The sequence below is a fragment of the Hakea prostrata genome, chromosome 1, assembly GCF_041222555.1.
Source record: "Hakea prostrata isolate BN-2017 chromosome 1, UWA_Hpros_2, whole genome shotgun sequence".
Lineage (NCBI taxonomy): Eukaryota > Viridiplantae > Streptophyta > Magnoliopsida > Proteales > Proteaceae > Hakea > Hakea prostrata.
Window position 1 is genome coordinate 26,268,617 of NC_142600.1, and position 18,077 is coordinate 26,286,693.

An 18,077-nucleotide genomic window follows, 5' to 3' on the forward strand; every position below is an offset into this window, starting at 1 on the left:
GCGTTACTATGTCTTGGCAGGAGGGTCCTATTACTGGTCCTTGGATGGCAGAAAGAAGGTCGGTCATAGCTCACGCCCGATGTTCAATGAGTTGAAATAAGGTGATGGATTGTGGTTCGAATTTGCATCCCAACCACATATGAAGGATGTGGAGAATACACATTCTCCTACACTACAAGAGATGATTTTGGAGCTCGCATTTTTCCCGCATTTCCATCCTCGGTTTCAATCCACCTTAAAATTCTCGAGATAAGGATATACATTGTCTTAGTCAGATTTTAGATGGTTTAACATTCATGGCTAGTGATATCACTGCTCCATGTGACAATCCAAGGAGAGAAGCAGAACAATTGTCGATCCTTGCTGAATGTGAATCAGTCAAATACTGATTGATGTGGATAAGATAAGGTGGAGGATATAAATCTTCCGTGCAGACGGAACTTCCAGGCTCTGTTATAGTTTGAAGTTGAAAGTACAGAAGTTTGAGTTATTATCTGTTGCAAATATTGGAGGGATTAGTGATGCTAAATTTTGTTTGGTTGGGCCATGGAATGTGGACTTTGGGGATAAATCACGGGAGCTCCATCTAAGGAGCTTCTGCTAATCTCTTGTAGCAACTCTACAATTGGCCGTGGTGATGGTGAAGGTGCTAATGTATTATCTGCTGGTTCTGCTGGTACTGCTGTTGGGCACTTACGGGACCCCAGAGTTTCCAATGTATTACGTCTATAACCATCGGGAGCTGTACAATGAGGTGCACCAGGTGGTCGTTTGGATTGGTTGAATTCAATAACCTAGTTTTTCAGCTTACCTTTCGATGACACAGAGCAAAGAACTCAAACAAGGAATCGGTTGTGGATGATTCACCTTATGAAGTGACTTTTGCCTTTAACTTGGTGGATGCTTGCTTTGAGTTGGAGCCCTACATAAAAAATTTGGTGACCGTGAAGAGTCGGGAGAACCGTATGTGGCATGTCCGCTTGACTGCTGCTTCATTGAATATTTCTAATCAAACTACGTCAAATTCTATAGACAGTGATTACAAAATAAGGGTGCAAGATCTAGGGCTTCTTCTTTGTGCATTATCTGGATCCAAGAATGCTAAAAGTACCTACAGTGTGGAACATCTTCGCAAGATGGGTTATGTTAAAGTGGCTAGGGAGGCACTTGTAGAAGCAATGTTGAGAACAAACTGTAAGAATGGCCTCTTATGGGAAGTAGAATGTTCTGAATCTCATATTAACTTGGAGACTTGCCATGATACAACATCCTGGTCTTCTTCATTTGGTTGCTCAACTGCAGCACCTTTTTGCACCTGATGTGGATGAATCAGTTGTGCATTTGCAGTCTAGGTGGAATGATGTTCAGCAGGCACTTGATAGGGATGATTTGATTTCTGAGACAATAATCTCTGAAGGCAGTGCTGCCTCATCACCTCCTGGAAACCATGCTTCAAGTCTAGACTCAAACTGTGGTTCTGTGGTGGGTCTGATGGATGAGATATGTGAGGATGCATTTCATGTTGACAAGATCAGTTCAAGCACATGTAATACCTGTGGATCCCAATTCTGTTTTTCCCTTGATGGAGCGCTGGTTGGAGATGATTTACATATGTGTCATGCTGGAGCTTTTTCACATGTTTATCTTTTAATGAATCAATGTCAGGACGAGGGGTGGGAATCCCTCATGCATCATCCCTACATGGTGAGGGTTTTCCAGAATTTAGAGAAGGCTATTACTTATCCGAATCATGCCCTCCATCAGAGTTATCTGCAACCAACCAGTCCTTGCCTCAGAATGCTGGATACAAATCAAGCAGTGTGGCCCAAGGTGGAAATGGAAGTAGTGGATGGTATCAGGATACCTCACTGATAATTTTAGAAAACCATATTTCACATGTAGGTGACCATCCTGAAGAATTCCAGTTCTTAGAAAGTGAGGTTCCATCTACAAGTTCTGGTGGAATCTCCAAGGCAAAGGGAAGACTACTTCTCAAGAATATTGGCATGAGGTGGCGAATGTATGATGGGACTGACTGGGATGACTCAGGGAGGAGTGCACTGCTTACCACAAGCACCATGAATACAAGTGGCAGAGATGCTACTGTTTGTTTAGAGCTTGAATTATGTAAGATGGATCTTCGGTATGATATGTTTCCTGATGGTGAAATATGCATGTCAAAACTTTCTCTTTCAGTTCAGGATTTTCATCTTCTTGATAGCAGCAAGAGAGCACCCTGGAAGTTGGTATAGCTCTATGACATTTTATGCTTGAAGTTTAATTTATACTGACACTCTCATTTATAGGATTCAGACATTTGAATAATGCTTATCCTTTTAATGTTGAAGGTTTTAGGAGATTATCATTCAAAGGATCACCCTAGAGAGTCCTCTGCCAAAGCTTTCAGGTTGGATTTGGAATCTGTCATACCAGATCCTTCTACTCCTGTTGAGGAGTACCGGTATGTTCAGATTTAGATTTTTCGTTTATTCTCTGCTCTCAACTTAGCTTTTAACCTCTTTGATGCTGGATATATTTAATTTAAAATTTCATCTGTAAAGTGCAATTTTTGAGGCATTTACCAGCGGTTCCGGGTTTTAAGTAATGATAAAAACATGAATATGGGGCTGCATCAGGACAAGGCTGGTCTAGCTTTTTTAAAACCCAATCCAGCCCCAAATGCTCTTAGCTAAAAGCCCATTCCAGCCTCGGCCTTGACTCAAGGCCTAAAATTCTTGTCTTTGTTCCTGAACCCAGATCGAGCCAAGCAAGCCCAAACTCGCACGATATTCTTTGATTAGGCCAGGTCGGGACAGTTGCCCCTGTCCCTATCCCTAGCCTTGGTTCTACTCCTAGCCCCGCCAAATGTAACATAAAAAGTCGAATTGTTTGACCGTAGAAGAAAACACAGACGTAAATAACATTAACCGTAAAACAAAATACCATTTTGGCCATGATCCCTTTCACAATCTGTTTGTGAGGTTTAATTTTTTTTGGGGTCCTTTTGATTTGTCCTTTTATAAAAACGGTATAATAAATACTTTGCATCATTGGAACCTTGGAGGCATCATCTCAATAACTAATATGGTTAAATACATTTTTCAATGCATTATGTCATATAAAAATCAATCTTGGGCGGCTCTTAACTTTGTAGGTTTTCTCTTGAAAGCCTCTACTTCAAATCTTTTGCTTAGATACTTAAATGTTCCTCATTGGGGTAGTTGGCATATGAAAGATAATCTGTTGTGCAATAATGGCTTGAATTGGTATTGGATTCTTGTTTACAGTAATGGCTATTTCGAATTGAACTTGTTTTGTGTTTTGCATCATTAAAACACCTGAAGCATTTTAATTGGAATCTTGATCCTAGAAGGCCCTAGATTAAGAGTAGTGATTTATGACCTTCAACTTTTGGCCTTAATGTGCTAGTGTAATTGGATTTCAGATTCCATTTACAACAATAATAGAGTACCATATGACCTAGTGAAAACCATGACAATAGTTTTGGATGTACAATATAGATTCCAACCTCGTTGTCCAGTAGACAGTGAACTGATTATAAGTTTCTGAAGCATGGCTATGTTTTGGTTTTTCGATCCAGGTTAACCATCGCATTCCTTCCTATGCTAGTGCATCTTCATGAAGATCAACTTGATTTTCTAATCATCTTCTTTGGGGTTAAAGGATCATCAACAGACCAGTCTCCAAATGTGGCTCAGGATTTTGATGAGTCAAAAATGCCTCCAGAGAAGACCAGTCAGTTTGGTGGGAGTGCTATCGTAGAAGAGGCATTGCTTCCTTATTTCCAGGTGGTTTTATATGTTTCTTTTTCATTGTACAGTCTACTAATTGTCTGCACCTGTTGCTTGAGAATATTGAATCATTGGTATTATGACTAGTATTTGTTGTCTATATTTGGAGTTCCAATATCCATTCCTCACATTAGTGTCATTATTTGACTTACAAACTTACAGTTTAGGATTGTATTATCCCCATCTTCAAATATCCAAACGGTTATTGTGATTGTTGGCCTTTTTGCCCTTTTCTTGCTATTTCAATTGGTTGAGCTTATTCATCGCATTACTGCATTAAACTTGCCAGTTTTGGTCTGTCATTCACAAAGTTTGTTTAATTCAGCGGTAAACCATGATATCTACTATTTGGGTGATAAGTAGGAGCATCACTTATTTTCTCCAATATATTTATTCAAGGATCAACATCGTCAAATGTCGTATTTTTAAAGGGAACCAACCCCTTTCAACCATGCCTTTCCTCCAACAATGACTTCATTATAGTTGTTACACATTGTCTTTTGTTTTCTTGCATTGATCAGGAATCCTTGTTGCCATGCAATATTGTCATCCTTCGTGGTCTGGTATTAAGAAGTAGGAACTAAAAAGCAACCTAATTATCAAATATAGAAGAAATCATTATGTTCAATGCCATAGTGAAACAATTATGATACTTCCAATATGTCTAATTTATAAAATCCAATTTTTGCTAACACATGTTCAGTTACCAGCAGGGGAATCGGCCCGGGTGACTATGTTCTTCTTTGATATTGTGGTGAGAATGTTCTTCTGCTGTTGCAGGCGTTTCTTTAATACGGACACATTCTGTTTCAGACTGACTGGATTTTTCTATTCATTACGTGTACTAACAATTTAGTACTGGTTACCTTGTTTCTCTATGATAGGTGGTGAATCTGATGGTGACACACAGAGGAGAGAAAGTTGAACCTCCATGGAAAACCTTATGTGGTTCAATATTTGTCTTGTGGATATTTGATCAGCACTTGTGTTGCACTCTGTGGCCAGATACAACACCACGTTGAATCACCACCCCATGAAAGGCACCACAGCTGATTCTTCTATGTGTGCAATTCGTTGTTACCCCTCTGAGTTGATCTAGGATCCATTTTAATATGTTCACTAAACCTTCTCACTGACTGGATTCTTTTCTTTTATATCCCCGGAGTTAATGTAAATAAATTCTCTTACATGGACTTAGATGAAACAACACATTCACATTAGTATTTGACTACATTGTCCGATCGGTTAATTTCTTTGTTAACAAGTGAATTGAATATCTTGCCGCACCGACAGGTTCACGCATTTTTGTTACAATGCAAATAAAGCATACATTCATATGTGAACGGCATTTTCGCCTATTCAAAGTGTTATTTTTTCTTTTGTATGAACGTGAAAATGTGCTAGTTCCCTTTTTTATTTTTCGTACGGGGAATTTGATACTTTTTGATCTCCGGATGAAATGGGAACCAACCCCATTGGTGTATGTGTTCTCATGAAGAAAGTACTTGGTTCCCTTTTAAAGTTCGTCAACGTATTTTCTCTCTGTGTTGACAAACGAAGCGGGTTGGTTCCCTTTTAAATGTTGAATCGGCCCATTTGCTCTCTGTGTTCACAGACGAAACGGGCTGGTTCCCTTTTTAAACGGAATCGGCCCATTTGGTCTCTGTGTTCACGGAACGAAACGGGCTGGTTCCCTTTAAAAGGGAATTGGCCCATTTGCTCTCTGTGTTCACGGGACGAAACGGCTGGTTCCCTTTAAAGGGAATCGGCCCATTTGCTCTCTGTGTTCGCGGACGAAGCGGGCTGGTTCCCTTTAAAGGGAATTGGCCCATTTGCTCTCTGTGTTCACAACGAAACGGGATGGTTCCCTTTAAAAGGGAATCGGCCCATTTGCTCTCTGTGTTCACAGACGAAACGGGCTGGTTCCCTTTTAAAGGGAATCGGCCCATTTGCTCTCTGTGTTCATCCAGACGAAACGGGCTGGTTCCCTTTAAAAGGGAATCGGCCCATTTGCTCTCTTGTGTTCATCGGACGAAACGGGCTGGTTCCCTTTAAAAGGGAATCGGCCCATTTGCTCTCTGTGTTCATCAGACGAAACGGGCTGGTTCCCTTTAAAAGGGAATCGGCCCATTTGATCTCTGTGTTCATCAGACGAAACGGGCTGGTTCCCTTTAAAAGGGAATCGGCCCATTTGCTCTCTGTGTTCATCGGACGAAACGGGCTGGTTCCCTCAAAGGGAACCGCCCGCTCTCGGGCTCTGTGTTCACAACGAAAGCGGGCTGGTTCCCCTTAAAGGGAATCGGCCCATTGTCTCTGTGTCATCGGGACGAACGGGCGGTTCCCTTTAAAAGGGACGGCCCATTTCGCCTCTGTGTTCACAATAAAGGGGGCTGGTTCCCTTAAAAGGGAATCGGCCCATTTGCTCTCTGTGTTCCATCAGACGAACGGGGCTGGTTCCCTTTAAAAAGGGAATCGGCCCGTTTGCTCTCTGTGTTCATCGGCCTCAAGGGCTGGTTCCCTTTAAAGGGACGGCCCATTGCCTCTGTGTTCACATACGAAACGGGCTGGTTCCCCTTAAAAGGGAATCGGCCCATTTGCTCTCTGTGTTCCCAGACGAAACGGGCTGGTTCCCTTTAAAAGGGAACTGGCCCGTTTCGCCTCTGTGTTCATCAGATTACAGGGGCTGGTTCCCTTTAAAAGGGAACTGGCCCATTTGCTCTCTGTGTTCACATACGAAACGGGCTGGTTCCCCCAAGGGAACCGGCCTCATCGGAACGGCGGCCCAAAAGGAACCCCCATCCCCTCCCGTGTTCCCATACGAACGGGCTGGTCCCCCTAAAGGGAACGGCCCATTTGCCTCCGTGTTCCCAGCCGAACGGGCTGGTTCCCTTAAAGGGAGGCTTTGCCTCCGCCCCTCTGTGTTCACATACGAAACGGGCTGGTTCCCCTTAAAGGGAATCGGCCCATTTGCCTCTGTGTTCCCAGACGAAACGGGTTGCTGCCGTTTAAAAGAGAATCATTCCCTTTGGTATGTGTTCACATAACAAAATGGCGGTGAATTGATTTGGGTTCGTAGTCAAATTAATATGTTCCATCACACTGTTATAGTCACTGAAATTATAAATTGAAGACTTACAGTAATGTTTAAAGCCACAGATGTAACACTAATAAAAGGGAATCAATAATTTAAAAAATTTAAACCATATATGGGTTGAATTATGTGTTTCATCACCGCTTAACTCTCATATGGACAATATATATCAACGTATTATATAATTGATTCGGTACAATATCATACATTAGAGGTGAACTTGTTTTGACAACTACTTCCAACCCTTCAAATACATTGTGATAAGTGTTTGACATAGATAGAGTACATTTTTTTGAAATAAAGTACTGAACTACCCATCCAGTTTACTATTGTCCTACCGTATATGTTACAGTAGTGACATTGAACGTACGGGGGTTAAATGTTTCTTGAATAAAGTACATAACAAGAAAGTAAGAATAGCCAAACACATAAGAACAAAATTACAAGATGTTCCAATGTAATTTTGTCCAACAGTCTTTGATTTTGCCGTTGATGATTAAGGGTTCGCCTTGCAGCATCCAAATTCATCGGATTGCGACGTCGGTCGTCAAATTTTGGTGGCAATCTCACCTCATGTCCTCGACTATTCACACTTTCGTAAGACGTTGAAGCTGTAGAATGTACATACGTTGCTGCTTCACTGCCACACATCTGATCTACCCAAATAAAAGAAAATGGATGCTTTACACCATTTGGGCACCTATAAAATCTCCGACCTGGATTTTTTTGTATTTGAAGTGAGGAGCAACATCCTCCTTGCCCGCAATAGCATAATGGAGTGGGTTGCTCCATACTTGTAGATGACCCATCTTCACAATAGCATCCACCCATTTCGCTGTTTCGTATCACTGAACTGCAGCAAAATGAATATTTGAAAACACATTAGTTATTGAGTTTTATATAGACCTATACAAATGTTGCCCCTTTGCGAAGACAATGTATTATTTTAAACGCAGACTTTCAAGTACACATATACGTAGATATTGCGAGTAAACCCAGTGTGAATTGTTACAGGATAGTAAGAAGCTGAAACCAAATGCAACGGGAGTTGGTTTACATTATTCAAAAAGCATACAGATTCACAACGGAAAGTAAGGGAAGATTGTTTGTACCAAAAGTGGATGTGATTGGCTCTGATATTGGTAGACTCATAATCACAGGTATCAGGAGAAGTGAATTCCAAGTAATTGTTTGAGATAAATTACACAACAACTTGAACCCTCATTGAATGTGATATGCTAGATTGGCCTCTATTGAAGCATTTAATTTTTGGTCCTGCCCTCATTTACCCTGAAATCCACTTCAACTATGTACGAAGAACATAAATACTAAACCAACAAGGGGAAGTTTAAGAACAACCATGACGGGCATGAGTGAACTGGTTTATAATTATTAGTAATTTTATTATTATTATTATTACTATAAAATTCATCCAGAACAAAAACACTTTTTTTACAAATTTTAAACCTACCTGACTTTGGTTCATACTGATTAACTTTGTAATCAATTAAAAAGTAATGGGAATTAAAGAATGCTATGTACAACTATGCTGGTGGTACTTAATAAAACATGCTATTTTACAGCAATTCCCATACACCAGATTCCATTTACTGAACAACACCCAAAATAATTTAGGTTAACATTCCAGAAATTCTCAGATAAACATGTGGATTGATAAGGTAAATCTTACCTGTTAACTGAACAAAATATTCTTAACAAGTGAGACACAGAAGAAGCAGGAAGTAAGAACTGCAAGGAAAGATGGAAGAGTCGAATCTGGAAACTGTGGAGAGTGTTTATTCTTCTTCATAACCTTAACACCAGATACCTGGAACGTTTGCTCTAAAACGTTCCGACCCCTTCTTCATAACCTTAACACCATTCTTCTTCTCCTTGTATATGGTAACCGGGAATATTTCTCTTAGCCTCCTCGTTGCTGCTTCTAGGGCTGAAATCTGCAACTTTGGTGAGAGAGAGGATACGATTGAACTTGATAATTCAAATGGAGAAGGAAACATTAAATGAGCTATTTATTTGTTGTAAATATGGGCTAGGCCCAGGCCCATATGAATCCTGAATCAAATTGTTCATGTGTCCACATACTGTGAACTCTATTGAGCCCAAATTTAGTCCAGCCCTGCTCTCTTTTACCCTCATCAGACTGGCCGACGGTGATTCGATCAATTTGATTGGGTTTCACTAACCATGGTAAGCCACTATTACAATGATGTGAACAAAAAAATGGCGCCAATCTGGGGAGCCATTACTTGTCAGTTGTCACCTCAGAAGCAAAATTGCAATTTTTGGTCTTGGTTTCTGTATAATGAAAATTTTCTTCTCTGTCTGTATAAGCACATTAGTGATTTTCCATTTGCTCTCTGGAATCGATTGAAGCACTGGTTTTGGTTATCTGGGTAAACTTGTATTCGTTGAAGCAAAAAAGAAGTGAATGCAATGGGTGGTTATTCAGGTGTCACTCTGGATTTGGAAGAAAGTTTTACACAACAAAATCGTAGATAGTATCAGCTGCTCTCACGTTTCTCCCACAATATTATTCAAGTACCACTAAAATCTTAACAGAACTCCATTTGAGCCTCTGTTTTGAAGCAGAGCAAGACTGTAACAACTCAGTGGTGGCGTTTACCTCATTCAAATTGCAGTTGGTGAGTCCGATCATTTTGTTTCTGTTATTTGGTATAGAGAGTGGCTTCGTTGTGATATTTGAATAACAAACGCCACTATTTATGCTGCTCATATTTATATTTGTCTTTAATCCACATATTATGAAATGTGACCCATGAAACTTCAAATATCCATTGATTCGTTGGTCCACAACATGCCCAACTTTTTCACTTCGTCTATTCACATGAAATGATTGGACATGAAAATGATGTGATTTCTGGACAATAATATATGATGTGATATATATATATATATATATATATATATGGCTTGGTTTAAGGATTAAGAAGATTAATTTTTTTTCGTAGATAACAGAAGTAGACCAAGTTGATGTTGCATGTATTAGTTTAAACATCACTTCGTTTAGTTAACATTGAACAAAATGATATGGTTTGTTATTTGATTGAATTTTATATATGTGTATCCTATTTTATTGATGTTGAATACACATATACGTTTGCACCTAGTTGTATTTCCGTCCAGATCTTATTCTGACCATTATTGGTATGTTATACTTCCCTGCAAATCTCGTCATGACCAACAATTTATATATATGTTCTGTGGGAATTGTTTGTATGACCATTTTGTACAGTGTTTTAATTCTTTGTATGACCGTAAATTGTATCAGTAGGATTGTTTATACATCTATTTGGATTTTGTGTTCAACATATCTGTACTGGTTATTCTACTTTTACTCTTTCTACAACCCAATTTTGTCTACTACTATATCATGGTTAAATGGTTATATTGTAGCTGAGCTACCATTATAAAGGAAATTTCTCATATTAGATAATTTGATATTTATAATTCTCATGCATTTCCATATTTATTGTGCACATTACATATGAAAGCGAATGACTTCTATATTTTCCTGGTTTTGGGTCCATATGTACTGTGTAAGTCGTTGTTATTCAGTTTATTAAATCAATTTGTGATACGATTTTAAATTGCACCGTTGTCTCATCGACTTAATTACTTATGAGTTTTATGCATCGGGAAATTTGTGTTCCCGGATGTTGTCATGTCATATTGTACCTTAAGGCTTCATCTTTGTTGTTTATGAATCTTAAATCTTCGGGCCATTCCTAACTTTTATTAATGTGTACTTGTGGTTTACTATGAAAGTTTCATCAAACAATGGATGACAATGTGACACCTCGATTAGGCATGGAATTTAAATCATTTGATGAAGCGTATGACTGTTATAATAAGTATGGGCGCATGAGTGGGTTCGGTGTTCGGAAGAGTTATTTACAGGGAGCACGACAGATAAGAGTGTCATCGTGCAACGCTGTTTCTTGTGTAGTAAAGAAGGATACCGAATAGAAAGAGAGGGGAAAGGGAAACAACATCGTCCTGAAACTAGAACAGGCTGTTTAGCAAGGATGATTGTAAAAAGAGATCATGAAGGACGATTAGTAGTTGACAAATTTGTGGATGAACACAACCATGTTCTTCATGTTGAAGAAGCTGCACATTTGATGCGCTCCCAGCGTGCAATATCAAGTACCCAAGCCACGGAAATAGCAATGGTGACAGAATGGAATGGGAACAAGAATGACATTTAATTTGATGGGTTTGCAAGCGGGGGCAATGAAAATCTTGGCTTCACAAAGAAAGATTTGCAAAACTATTTGAATAACAAACGGCAGCGTGATTTGGCATATGGGGATGCCGGGAGCTTGATGCTATACTTAGACAATCAATGAAACTTAAACCCTGCATTTGTTTATTCTGTACAGATGGAACCAGTGAGGACAAATTGACTAATATATTTTGGGCTGATCCACAGATGCAATGTGATTATCAACTATTTGGTGATGTGGTTGTGTTTGATACTACCTTCTCGCACAAACAAAGAAAATAGACCATTGGGTGTGTTTGTGGGATTTAATCATCATAGGACTCGGTCGTATTTGGAGCTGCCTTGCTATATGATGAGACCACCGAGTCATTTGTATGGTTATTTCGAACTTTTTTTTGGAGTTAACGGTGATAAGAAGGCAATTACAATCTTCACTGATCAGGATGCTGCAATGGCGAGGGCACTAACTGAGGTTGCACCTAATACACGCCATGCATTGTGCACTTGGCATCTATTGCAAAATGCAAAGAAACACCATGGATATTTGATGAGTGACAAGTCACGGTTCTTCAAAATTTTGAACAAATGCATATACCATTATACAGAAGTTGATGAATTTGAATATGCATGGACCAATTTAAGAGAAAATCAAGGGGTTCTAAACACTAGTTGGCTAGATAGAACATATGAAATAAGGGAGAAATGGGCATGTTGTTACATGAAGAACCTGTTTCACACTAGGTGTGAGGAGCACACAGTTGGCTGAAAGTTTTAATGCTGATTTGAAACAATGTCTTGGCCGCAAACTTGATCTTCTAAGGTTTATGAGACATTTCCAGGATGTTGTGGACGCAAAACGTGCTGAAATGAATTGAAAAAGGAATTTGATGCACGTAACGAAGTTCTTGGGGGTGCACATTCGTTGAAACCTATGTTGAATCAAGCTTACCAGTTATATACTCCAACTATATTCAAAGAGTTTTTGAAGGAGTTTGAGTTGGTGGATAGTCACGCTATCAACAGCCAGAATGTCGCAAATATGTATGTTGAATATGTGATTTTGAAGGCAGATGCAACTGGTTCCTTTACAGGGAAAGCATACAGAGTATTGCGTAATACAGAGACCGAAAGCGTAACATGTAGTTGTAAGAAATTTGAGACTGTTGGGATCTGTTGTGCCCATATGTTAAGAGTTTTCCATTATCTCCAACTCATGTGCATTCCGATAAAATATTTTTTAATGAGATGGAGAAAATCAGCCCGAGATGTGCACATACTTGACGGGACACGAAGAGAAGGGGTTTCAAGGTTTGAGGCTGATGGAGAAGTAAGTTGCTTACAGCGAACTAGGCTAATTACTCCGTCATTTTTGAAAGTCATTAAGCAAGCATGTGAAACAAGTTTTGGTTATAACATACTATGTAAGTTTCTGAATGGGATTGTCAACGATCTAGAACATGTAGACGTTCCTTCACATACTGACCAACCCTCCGAAGTAAATGGTGAAGCGTACAGAATTTTACAGTTAAAACCAAAACAGTCTCAGAAAAGGGGATCCGAAAAAAGAATCAAGCCCTGGCATGAAAAAAGTAAAAAGAAGAGGACTGTTAACCTAGTTGAAGGACAGGGCTCCATACAAGTATCATTGCCAGAGTCTGATTATTTGTCAATGTTTGACGGCTATAACACATGCTCAACTCAGGTAAATTTATTTTATTTTTCAGCCAAACATTGATATTGTTCATATAATTTTACTGATGTTGCACAATTACTCTTAACTATTTGTGTTGTTGGATTATACAGCACTTACCTTCCTCCCAATATTCAGTTCAACTTGGTGTAAGTACTGATAATTCTTCATCTAAGGTAACTGCATTAAGTGATAATCTCTCCTTTCTATTGCTCATTTAAGCAAATAATTTCAAACTTATTATTTGCTTCTATTTTGTCGTTGGATTATACAGCACGTACTTTCCTCCCAAAATTCAGTTCAACTTGGTGTGAGTACTAATAATTCTTCATCTAAGGTAAATGCATTAAGTGATAATCTCTCGTTTCTATTGCTCATTTATGCAAATAATTTCAAACTTATTATTTGCTTCTATTTTGTCGTTGGATTATACAAAGACGTACCTTCCTCCCAAAATTCAGCTCAACTTGGTGTAAGTACTTGATAATTCTTCATATAAGGTAAATGCATTAACTGATAATCTGTTGTTTGTATTGCTCTTTTATCTTAATTTCAAACTTGTTATTTGCTTCTATTTTGTCGTTGGATTATACAGCACGTACCATCGTCCCAAAATTCAGTACTGCGTTGGTGACATTTGAGGATGCAGAACGAGTGTCTCATTTTCAGACAATGAGGGACATACATGGGTTTATCATATTCAAACATTTTGTATTCCCCTTTATTTTGTATATGGATAGTGGTAGTACTTTGTATCAAACAATGACGGACATTATCTGTATCATTCAACTATATTGGTTACAACACCACTTTTTTTTTTAATATGCATAGTGGTAGTACTTTGTATCAAAGGATGAGGGACAGTATCTGTATCATTCAACTATATTGGGGTTGGTTCACAATTTTTTTTTGTATATGCATAGTGGTAGTACTTTGTATCTAAGGATGAGGGACAGTATCTGTATCATTCAAACACACTGTTAAAGCATTCCGATGATCTTTCGGCCTGGAATTTTGGTTACATCTTATCCAGCTTAGCAATGTCAGCAAAATAAATTTGATATCCAACAAGCTAAAGGAAGCACTCATATTGATTTTAAGATTCTTGATCCATAAAAGATAAGTAGAGTGGAGGAGACATCATGTCATATTGTACCATGTCTCTTCATTGAATAAAGGGGTTGGTTCCCTTTATAAGGGAATCAGCTCATTTGGTCTCTGTGTTCACAGATGAAATGGCTGGTTCCCTTTAAAAGGGAACCGGCCCGTTTCGCCTCTGAGTTCATCAGATTACAGGGTCTGGTTCCCTTTAAAAGGGAACTGGCCCATTTGCTCTCTGTGTTCATCATTTTAAAAGGGGCTGGTTCCCTTTAAAAGGGATCTGGCCCGTTTCGCCTCTGTGTTCATCAGATTACAGGGTCTGGTTCCCTTTAAAAGGGAACTGGCCCATTTCCTCTCTGTGTTCATCATTTTAAAAGGGGCTGGTTCCCTTTAAAAGGGAACTAGCCCGTTTCGCCTCTGTGTTCATCAGATTACAGGGTCTGGTTCCCTTTAAAAGGGAACTGCCCATTTGCTCTCTCGTGTTCATCATTTTAAAGGGGCTGGTTCCCTTTAAAAGGGAACCGGCCCGTTCGCCTCTCGTGTTCATCGGATTACAGGTCTGGTCAAAGGACCCAGGCGCCCATTGCTCTCTCGTGTTCATCATTTTAAAGGGGCTGGTTCCCTTTAAAAGGGAACCGGCCCGTTTCGCCTCTCGTGTTCATCGGACATAGGTCTGGTTCCTTTAAAAGGGAACGGCCCATTTGCTCTCTGTGTTCATCATTTTAAAGGGGCTGGTTCCCTTTAAAAGGGAACTGACCCGTTTCGCCTCTGTGTTCATCAAATTACAGGGGCTGGTTCCCTTTAAAAGGGAATCGCCGCCATTGCCTGCCTCTGTGTTCATCGTAACAGGGCTGGTTCCCTTTAAAGGGAGCTGGCCCGTTTCGCCTCTGTGTTCATCAGATTACAGGGGCTGGTTCCCTTTAAAACGGAATCGGGCCATTTGCTCTCTGTGTTCATCAGACGAAAGGGGCTGGTTCCCTTTAAAAGGGAACTGGCCCGTTTCGCCTCTGTGTTCATCAGATGAAAGGGGCTGGTTCCCTTTAAAAGGGAACTGGCCCATTTGCTCTCTGTGTTCATCAGATGAAAGGGGGTGGTTCCCTTTTAAAGTTCCTCAACGTATTTATAACTCTCAACACAGAAGTGGAAAATGGAGTGATTATGTTTGAAGTCTTGTTTCAACCCCAGGAGTTTTGATGGAAAGAGGGAGTATCTTATTGATTCCCTTTTCAACGGAAACAACCATATTAATTTAACGGATCACAGAGACTGGAGGGGTTAGTTCGTTTAAGAACGGAGCAATGTTAGTGTTAACTACACAAGTTTAAAATAAATTCCATTTCCGAGTTCATGCGTATGAAGAAATAACACAACGCATTTAAGAGGAGGAAAAAAATTCCATTTCCGCGTTGACGCGTCTATCACTATAAGCAAAACATACAATTCTATGGAGAACAGAATTTTATTGCAAATAAATTTGAAAAAAATCGGACAAATCGCTTCGAAATTAGACAAGGTAGTCAAAGTCTCATGTTAATGCACAGCTTTCATCACTCGCCAACCATACGAATTACCAAACACCACTTGAACCTCGTAACAAACCCCAACTCGCCTAAAATTACTTCATACATTCCGTATGGGGAGATAAACTCAATCAACCTATCTCATTACATTTAATCTTAGCTTAACAGAATTTTGGGTGTGTATATGGATGTAATCCATGAATTCCACACATAGTATATTCAAATATCAAAATATAAGAAATATCACACATAGTATACTCAAATATCAAAATATAAGGAATATAAAGAAACAAAGAATCGGGAACCTTACTACAACTTGTTATCTGTCTATTAAATAAGCATTGTTCTAAGGATTGAAACAAAGAATCCCATTCAGCAAAACATCCAAATTAGATTTAATCTGAATAGTCAACCTATTCGTATTCAGATGCGGATCCTTCAGCCTTCAGCAGAAGGTGGTGAGGAGTCCGGAATATCCGGGATGCCCACTTATTGGCGACTTGATCCACGCGCCGAAGAATCTTCCGCACATGTCTTGAGATAATTGAAAATTTGTTCTCAACACGCTCAAAATCATCTCCATCATGTATGGATCAACAGCAGGATGTGCTCCTACACCTGGAGGCTGCACTCCTACATCCGCCATCTCAAGATGGAATTTTTTTCCATGGATTTTAACTTCATTGTTCTTCTTCTTATTCTTCCCACTTTCACAATCCTCTCCCTCAAGATCAATCCCATAGGTAGTAAAGATTTGGGTAAGCAGCCGACCATATGGGAGAGCACGATTGTGGGCATCTTTTGCATACTTCATCATTCTCGAGAATAATGTACGGCATGTTGAGCCGCTCTCCCGAATGAATGCAATGGGTGACATAGGCTTCAAAAGAACTCAGCCGTTCACGGTGACCTCTTCGTGGGATAACGTTGTGTTGCACTATGTAAGCAATTGCATGAGGAATTGGTTTCAGGTCCTTCAACTTCACGCTGGTGTTACCCATGTAGTGAACCATTATATCACTATAAGTCCGACCAACATCAATGAGGTGATCAAACTTCTTCCTAGGCTCCCAAAAATATAATTGTCCTTCACTTGAGACTCCTAGCCTTTCACCCACCTCATGAATATTCAAGGCAATCTCCACCCCTTTAACATTGGACAGTGGCATATAAGTTTCCCTCCTCCTCCTTGAATCTCAAATTGGAATAAAACACTTTAACCAACCGGTAATAACACTTAGGAGGTAACTTTAGGATGTTATCCCACCCAATCTGCTTAAACCTATCTCGCTACACCTCCTCTCTCGAAAGAAGGGATGTCTACATCCCTTCCTTCTTCTATACTTAGCTTATTAATCGGAATAAATGACGCTTTTGCTTCGTCATCCACCAAATATGAAGCCTCGCCTTGCTCGTTGCTTTTGTTTCCCTTTTTAGCCCCTTTGGCCTTCTCGTTGAGTGGTTGCCTTAGGAGCCATTTCCAAGTGAGACTTATGGTGCTTTTGCTCGCATAGATGCAACAAAACATATTAGCTAAACAACATATTATTAAGATGAAACTAAAGTATAACAAAACAAATACTAATTATACGAGATGAGAGTCATGAGACAACATTAAAGAGAGAACACAAACAATCTAAGCATGAAAAACATTCAGTCTAGACATTAGTTATTCAAAATTGGATGCCAACCATTGGCCTGGATTGAAACCTAGCCCGAACAAGTCATATTATAGACAAACATTTCCACGCCCATGTGCCAAGCGTCCACCCACACTCAACACATCACAAACACAGGGAAATAACCCTCTAATGTTAACACAAAAAATGCTTCAAATGTACAAACCCTACCAAGTTAAAATAAAACCCATTAACACAAAAACGGGTTTGATCACAAAATTATCAAAGTGAAGTACTTTAAGTTCTAAACATTAACGAATGAAGTGATAAAATATCCACAGATTGCATAACAACATCAGCATTTGAGTATCTTAGGCCGAGGCCCCACTTCTTCAAGGATTCCACATGATACTAAAGGTACATCACTATAATTTGTAGGTCATAAAACATTTATTCGCACTTATAATAATCTTAACCTAGGCCAAAGTACATCCACAGCATCATCACCTATCAAAAGCAAATAATAAAGGAAGTCCAAATCACAAAATCAGTATGACAACAAACAACCAAATTATTAAATGCCACAATATCATCAACATTGCTCGTCACCACCATTTTTATTGCTCCCCCCATTGGGAAACCAACTTATGTTTGCCCAATAATGGATGTTATCATTGTTTCAAATATTCTGTTTTCAAAATTTATTCATAACCTCGTCATTGTAAATGACTCCATTGAGAATTACGACACTCCACTAAATAGTTGTATATCCAAAATAATAAAATGCATTGGTTTGAACAATGAATATGCTAAAGATAGGATCTTATACGAAGGTATGCATTAACAGTAAATCAATTATACTATAGCCATCGACATGAAAGGACTTCATCCAAATAAAAATTTCGAATATGAGTGCATGGGTGATGACCAAGGTCCCTGGGAATGAAAACCACATATATCTCAATATTGTCCTACAG

The 18,077-nt window shown here is 39.3% G+C and overlaps 1 pseudogene; it reads left to right on the forward strand.

Moving 5' to 3' along the window:
• The first annotated feature begins 296 nt into the window (after positions 1-296).
• On the forward strand, positions 297-5,183 carry LOC149028503 (autophagy-related protein 2-like; annotated as a pseudogene).
• Positions 5,184-18,077: the final 12,894 nt, after the last annotated feature.